Source organism: Vicugna pacos, chromosome 10 (genome assembly GCF_048564905.1).
Source record: "Vicugna pacos chromosome 10, VicPac4, whole genome shotgun sequence".
In the NCBI taxonomy this organism is placed as follows: Eukaryota; Metazoa; Chordata; class Mammalia; order Artiodactyla; family Camelidae; genus Vicugna; species Vicugna pacos.
In genome coordinates this window covers 62,133,828-62,141,113 of record NC_132996.1, presented here as the reverse complement: position 1 = coordinate 62,141,113, position 7,286 = coordinate 62,133,828, and the positions used below count along the sequence as shown (strand labels likewise).

General features: G+C 41.8%; 1 pseudogene; it reads right to left on the bottom strand.

The window, feature by feature from the left end:
- Positions 1-6,356: 6,356 nt before the first annotated feature.
- LOC140698878 (olfactory receptor 4P4-like) lies at positions 6,357-7,286 on the bottom strand (annotated as a pseudogene).

The following is a 7,286-nucleotide window of genomic DNA, read 5'->3' as shown; positions in this document are numbered from 1 at the left end:
AGGCTGGGTCAGAAAGACCTGTGTTTGAGGTGACCGGGCAAGATCGCTCCACTTGAGGTTTGGGGCACAGGAGCTGGCACCCCATTTCCCAAAACCAGATCGCCATCCTTATCAAATTTAGAGCGACATTGGTTTGCCCAATGTCCTCCTCTGCTACACCTAAGGCAGTCTTTGTTAGGTAATTTCTGCCCTCCCTTAGTGAACTGGTGACATTCCCTTGGAACACGGCCAGGTTTACCACACTTAGAGCAGGTCACAGCAGAAGGGGATCTCATTAAAGCCACAAGGACCCGAGCACGATGGGTTTCAGTCCCCACATTCTGGCAAGCCTTTATATAACTGGCTATATTTTTGTTTTGAGCTTGAATATTGGCAAGAGCTGCCTGGCAATCTGCATTAGCATTTCCATAAGTCAGCTGTTGTAAGAACATTTTCATGGCTTCCTAATTATCTACTTGGCGAGAGATGCTCTGTTTTAAGTGATTAATAAAATCAACATAGGTTTCCGTGGCACCTTGTTGAATGGTAGCAAAGGAGCCAGTAGCAGCTCTGGCATTGGAAACCTTACACCATGCCGCGAGAGCAGTATCAATACATTGCCTAAAAGTCAGCCTACCCATATGGATCTGTCGCTGAATATCAGCATAGTGACCTGTTCCTTCGAGCATTTCTATAGATACATCAACACCAGCATCAGCATCACCAGCAGCTGGTAAGAGACAACCGTCATGATGTTCAGAAAACCAAACAGCAAACTGAGCAGAAGTTAACACAGTTTTCACAAGAGCTCTCCAATCCCAAGGAGCCGTAACATATAAATGTCCAATCGTATCAAGAATGCCTTTAGTAAATGAACTCTGAGTCCCATTTGCCATAACGCTAGTTCTTAGTTCTTTGAATACTGAGAAAGGGACAGCTTAATAGTCAACACCTTGCCCACGCCCAGCAAACACCGGGTAAGCATGCAGCTCTCCCAAATGTAAGCCTTCTTTAAAACATTGTTCCATAGCAGTTCGCTACAATCATATCCTCGGGAGAGGGAGGAGGAGGCGGTGGCAACGGCAGATTGATCTCCTGTGAAAGAGGGGCAGATGGTGCAGAAGGGACTGGGGGTGAAGTAGGAGGAGAGGAAGGGAGAGAATGGGGTTCAGGTTCAGCATAATCATTCTGCGAGAAATAATACAAGGGACATAGAGCAGTGAGTACCAAACTCCAAGTAGTTATAGTGGAAGTGGGGATTTTCTCCCCTTGCTGGTGCCTACATTTTAAATTTTTGCCAACCATTCCCAGAGTTCCAAATCAATTGTTCCATGGTCTGGAAACCAGGGACAAATCTCCCGTACCATTTGTAACAATATAATACGTTGCTCATCCAACATGGAGCAGTGAGCTGCTTTCAGCAGCTGCTGCGACGAGCCGAGGTAGATCATTTGTTCCTTAGTTAGTTGTTGACCCATAGTAAGAAAACGAGAGAAAAACAAGGCTCTCACTGAATTCTAGGCACGGCGGCAACTATCCCCAGCGGGCGTTGCTGTTCTCTTACCGGGATGAAGTCTACAGGGACCCAGATGCGGTTTCTCTCTCCAGCTGAAGCATGCCATTCTGGGACTACGCAGTCGATCACCTCGGGGTCACCAGTTGTGGCTTTTGCCCAGCAGAAGTCCTATCAAGACAGAATGAATTACTCAAGACTCGGTGGAAAGTCAGGAGAGCAAGAGGCAGTCCTAGACCAACTCCTGGAGCCTCTCAAACACTGCCGTATTTATTGTGCACAGTCAAAGAAAAGATGACAAATAACTGTGTCATGGAATGCAGGAGCTTAAGGAAAAACAGGATCGAGTAGAGGTCATGAACTCCACAGTGGGTACAAAGGCTTAATTTATCCTCAGGGCAGTCATGGGGAGAGGGGAACAAGCTACAGTCTTCAGATATAAGAAGTTGATTACAAAACAGACCAGCAGACCAGCCAGTTTCTCGTCTTGGGGGTTGCAGGCTATCTAAACAGCAGAAAGTGATGCCGGAAAAATAGACGTGGGGCTTGAGGAGGGCCCTGTCCCAGGTCTCGGTTGGGCCCCTGGGACATGTCCCGCCAAGTGTGGGTCCTTGGCTTCAAGCAGGAAAGAATTCAAGAGCAAGCCACAGTTGAGTAAAGGTAGATTTATTCAGAGAGATACATTGAAAGGCAAGAGAAAGGCCCCGAGGTGTGGGGGTTGGGTGCTCAGATTAAAAGTAGGTACACACTCCATAGACCAAGTATAGGCCATCTCCCAAGAGGGAGAGAAAGGGGCCCTGGCCGGAAGGCACCATGTTGCCAGTATTAATGGGCTCAGTGGCTTCACATGCTAATAAGTGGAAGGAGTAGTCTAACTAGCCTGGGGAAGGGGCTGAGATTCCTAGGAAGTTGGCCATTTCCCACTATGTGGCCTTTTGTGTCTAGCCTTGGGACTGTCATGGCGCCTGTGGGCATGTTATTCACCATGTTAATATATTACAATGAGCATATAATGAAGCTCAGGTCTGTTAGAAGTTAAATCTCCCAGCATCTTGAGCCTCAAGGTCTGCTGGGGGTTGAATCTTCCACCATTTTGATGTTAATTGCTGTAGCATTCCTTGAATGGCTGTGCCCTGCCCGCTTCCTGTCTCAAAGCGATGCTCAGCATTTATAGCTGAGGGCATGGGTCATCACTCTGTAAGGAGTAGGGTAAACCCTGAACAATGGACCTATGCTGAGCAGAAGCCCTGATGTGGAAGCAGCCCTAAGCTAAAACCTCAGTTATGCAAGCAAGGCATTGCCTCTGCTTTTTACAGCAAGGAGACAGGAGTGCAGATGCACAGGCGCCCGCTAGCAAAGCACATTTGTTCTCCTTAAAGGTTGCAAGCAGCTCGGGTCTGTTACAATTTATTAACCCAATCTTGGGCTCCCACAGTTTACCTGTTATTTTAATTATAGTTAAAACTGTAACAAGAATGAGCTTGAAGAACTAATTATAGATTACATGCAGTAAGTCAGGCTGAGACTCTGAAAGTGCAAAATGCACAAGTCATGCCTGAGCTAGCTGCTCTCCGCACTGGGCACGGCCTGCTGTCAGCCCTCCTAGGGAAGGTGTCGGAGTCCAGAGTGTCCCCAGTAAGAATCCCAATATGACAGAAATGCGGAAATAAGCACCATTTAGAAATTCTCTTTTGCATCAAATCAGCATTTTGCATGCATTGGCAACCCACTAAAACGCATTTTGATGAGCCACGTAAGTAAGTTCATAGGGAAGCTGGGCCAGACAGAAACAATGGGTTAGAATCAATATTCTTTCAGGGGAGGGACCCGACTTTTGTTACTTTCCTGAAAGACAAGCTAGTTCCTTTTTAGGTGACAGTTATCATTCACAGATTAAAGCATGAGAGTGGGAATAAAAACGAAGGGGGCATAAAAAGGGCTTGATGATCTATCTACACAAATATGAGGTCAAAAGGCTGAAGCAGCCATGGGAGAAGAGGGCTCATTCAGAAGAACTGGGGTCTTCATTCCTTTGCTAGGTAAACAGGATGCTTATTTTATCTTGTCTGCCCTGAGTTATCAGCTCTTGTCCTGACTCTGTGCAAGACATGTTTAGATTCTGAAATGGAACGTGTAAGATGTGGATAGAGAGTTAAGGGGGAAAAAAATGAATTTCTCATCAAAGGGCAGGAAGTGTGAGGGCTCCCGTGTCCTTTATCCATTATTTGCTCTTCCTTTTCTCTCTATAGCAAATCCTCTTACCACCTCTCTCATTATCTTCTGTACTTGACCTCCAACTCAAGAGAGAGGCCAAGTCCAGAAAAAGAGCATAGAAGAGTCAGGCACAAATGCCTCCTTGTTATCTCCCCTGGTCTCCCAGCTGCCTCAAGTCTCTCTCCACTCCATTCCTTCAGGCACATGCTCTAACCTTCCAATGGCCATGACTGTCACTTCTCTGCTCAAACACCCCTACCGCCCTCAGAACACCAGGCACAGTGCATCCTTGGTACCAGGTACCACACAGGTACCTGGTGCCTTTTCCTTCATTAACCCCAATGCTTACAACGATCTTAGGAGGAAGCTGTTATTCTATTATTATTGTTATCATCCCCAATATTATTCAGACTCCATAATTGTGTGCAGCTGTATTTTCAGCCTTTTTTTCCACCATTGTTCCTTGAACCCGAATCAAACTGAAAGTCTCACTGTTTCCTGTTCACGCCATGTCATTCCTCTCCTTTGGTTCTTGCTGGTGGCTTCCCTCCAATAGGAATGCTCTCTTATTTAACATTTATTTCCTTTTCAAAGCTGATCTCAAACACACCCCTGCCATGGGGATTTCTCTTATCTCTGAGCCAAAAATAATATTTTCTCTCAATTCTTACACATATTTTTGTACCACATTTATGAAACTTCTATTTGATTTTGTGTGTCTTTCTCTCCCCTACTACACTGCTCATTTTTCAAGAAAATTTTATTTGATTTTTTTTGCTCAGCTAAGTAATTAAACACCATAGAACACAACTTAAAAAATAAATCTGATGTTACTTTATTAGGAACTGTTGAGATGATAATTTTTCCAATTCCTCTCTGCTCTTACAGTGCTAATTTTACCTCCCTCCTCATGTTTTCTGCTCCTTATTATGTCTTTGTACAGTGTGCATAATATGAGTGTAACTTTTGCTTCACATCTGTGTATTCTAAGACTCTTCCAGTACTTTAATTATCTTCCTTTCCATGAAAACCTGTTAGGCAGTGTATTCTCTCTAATGGCATGTGCTTGTTTCTTAAGAGAACATTTATTTAAATCCCATTAAGCATGCAAAAAAGGCCTTTCATAAATTTCCTTCAGTTTATCTAGAAAATCTTTCTCAGCAAGCACCTCTGCATTCCAGTTACAAGATGATTTTATATAGCTATTGTGCCACAATGTATACTTTTAATGAATAAACTGTATTTTTTAAAGCAGTTTTGGGTTCACAGCAAAACTGAAGGACAATTACCAAGAGTTCTCATGTACCCCCCACCTCCATATGAGGACACCTTCTCCCACCAGAATGAGATATTTGTTAGAATCAAAGGAACCTACATTGACACAACTTTATCAACCAAAACTTACATTAGGGTTCACTCTAGGTGCTGTACATCTGATGGGTCATGACATGTACCATGACATTCATAATTGTAGTAACATACAGAAAACTTCCCAGCACTGAAAATCATTTTTCTCTACCTATTCATCATTCCCTCCTGCACAACCCTTGGCATCCACTGATCTTTCTGATTTCCCATGGTTTTGCCTTTTCTAGAATGTCATATACTTGAAGTCATACAGTAGGCAGCCTTTTTAGATCAACTTCTTTCACTTAGTAATACGCACTTAAGTTTCCTGCATATTTTCATGGCTTGATAGCTCATTTCTTTTCAGTGCTGAATAATGTTCCATTGTCTGGGTGTATCACAGTTTATCTACTCACCTGCAGGACATATTAGTTGTTTACAAGGTTTGGCAATTATAAATAAAGTTGCTATAGACATCCATGTGCAGCCAAAATGCTGTGGCTTGTTTCTTTGTTTGATTTAGATCATGTATTATTTGTCTTTTGCTAGTTTTCTGTTCCCTTTGTTGTAGCAGGAAAGGTCTTTGATTCTCAATCCAGTGACTGACTAGCCACTTACTTATCATTTCAGGCAGGTAAGGGTTTGTCAGCACTTACATTTTACTATTCAGTTCTGTAAGTTTTATGGAAAATATTTTGTATTCTGATCAATAGGTGGAAAAACAGTAATTATGTTTTAACCATCCTGTATTGATTTTCACTCTGTCTTTACTAGTTATTATTATTTTTTTTAATGTGAGATCAGGAGAATTGACCATCAGAAAATAAGTTAAAATAGATTCTACCACACTGATTTCTTTGTTGCACAATTGATTTCTGAATGTCACTGGAGAATATATTTCAACTTCTCTACTTCATAACATGTGTCACTATATGGACTGGCCCATAAGCCTAGAATTTTGAATAGAATTATCATTAAAATACTTTTCTTTACTATCCAATGATCAATACAGCATTGCCTTATTTGCTTTGACCCAGATATTTTGTTTTGTTTTGTTTTTCCTGCAGGTAACCCTACATACACCACCATAATATTCCACAAAATTAACCAAGTTTTCAATTATGTTGGTATGCAAAAATTAGTGTGGGTTCAGTTACTTCTTTAAATTTCTAACTTCTATTTTTCTCAAATCATTCCATTCATATAGTGACAGAATATAAAATCTATGAGATAATTTTGGCTTCTAAAATTCCTATCAAGCCTTTTTCTTTTATAACATTGCTTATACATATGCTTCTTCAAATTAACTTTGTAGTGCCTTTGAAACTAATCTTTGACACCAAACTTTTCGTATGGATTTTTCATCTTTGTATTTCTCAGCGTATAGATTAAAGGACTGAACATAGGAGCGATAATGGTGTAAAACAGTGCGAATACTTTATCCTCAAGGTAAGTAGTAGGAGGTCTAAGGTAGATAAAGATTGAAGGTCCAAAAAATAAGATGACCACAGTGATGTGAGACCCACAGGTAGAGAGGGCTTTGCGCCTTCCCTCACCTGAGTGATTTCTTAGAGTGAATAATATAATGACATAAGAAATAAATAAGACAACAAAGATAACTAAGAGGATAAGTCCTGAATTGGCAACCACAAGGATACCGGTAGGTATCAGTACAGGCAATTTTAAGCAAAGGGAAGATATCACAAAAATAGTGATCGATTTCATTAGGACCACAAAAAGGCAACCGGACTGTCATAGATAATTGAGGAAAGGAATGGAGGGCCCCACCAGCCCAGCAAGCTAAGACTAGGAGATTGCATCTCATCCTGTTCATGATAGTCGCGTAATGGAGAGGTTTGCAGATGGCAACATAGCGATCGAAGGCCATGGCAGTGAGAATAAAGATCTGGATACTGCCGAAGAAGTGCATGGCAAAGACCTGTAACATGCAGTTATCATAAGAAATGGTTTTTGTTCCCTCTAGCAAGTCTCTAATTAATTTGGGGGTAACACTAGAGGTATAGCAGATGTCCATGGAGGATAAGTGGCTGAGAAAATAGTACATTGGTTGGTTAAAAAGAGGGCTGCATCGAATGGATATAAGGATCAGAAGGTTTCCTACCAGCAGGGCAACATAACAGAATAAAAAGAGCACAAAGCAAAATATTTGTATATTCTGTTCATAAGAAAGTCCCAAAAGAATGAACTCTGAGATGTTTCTCTGATTTTCCAT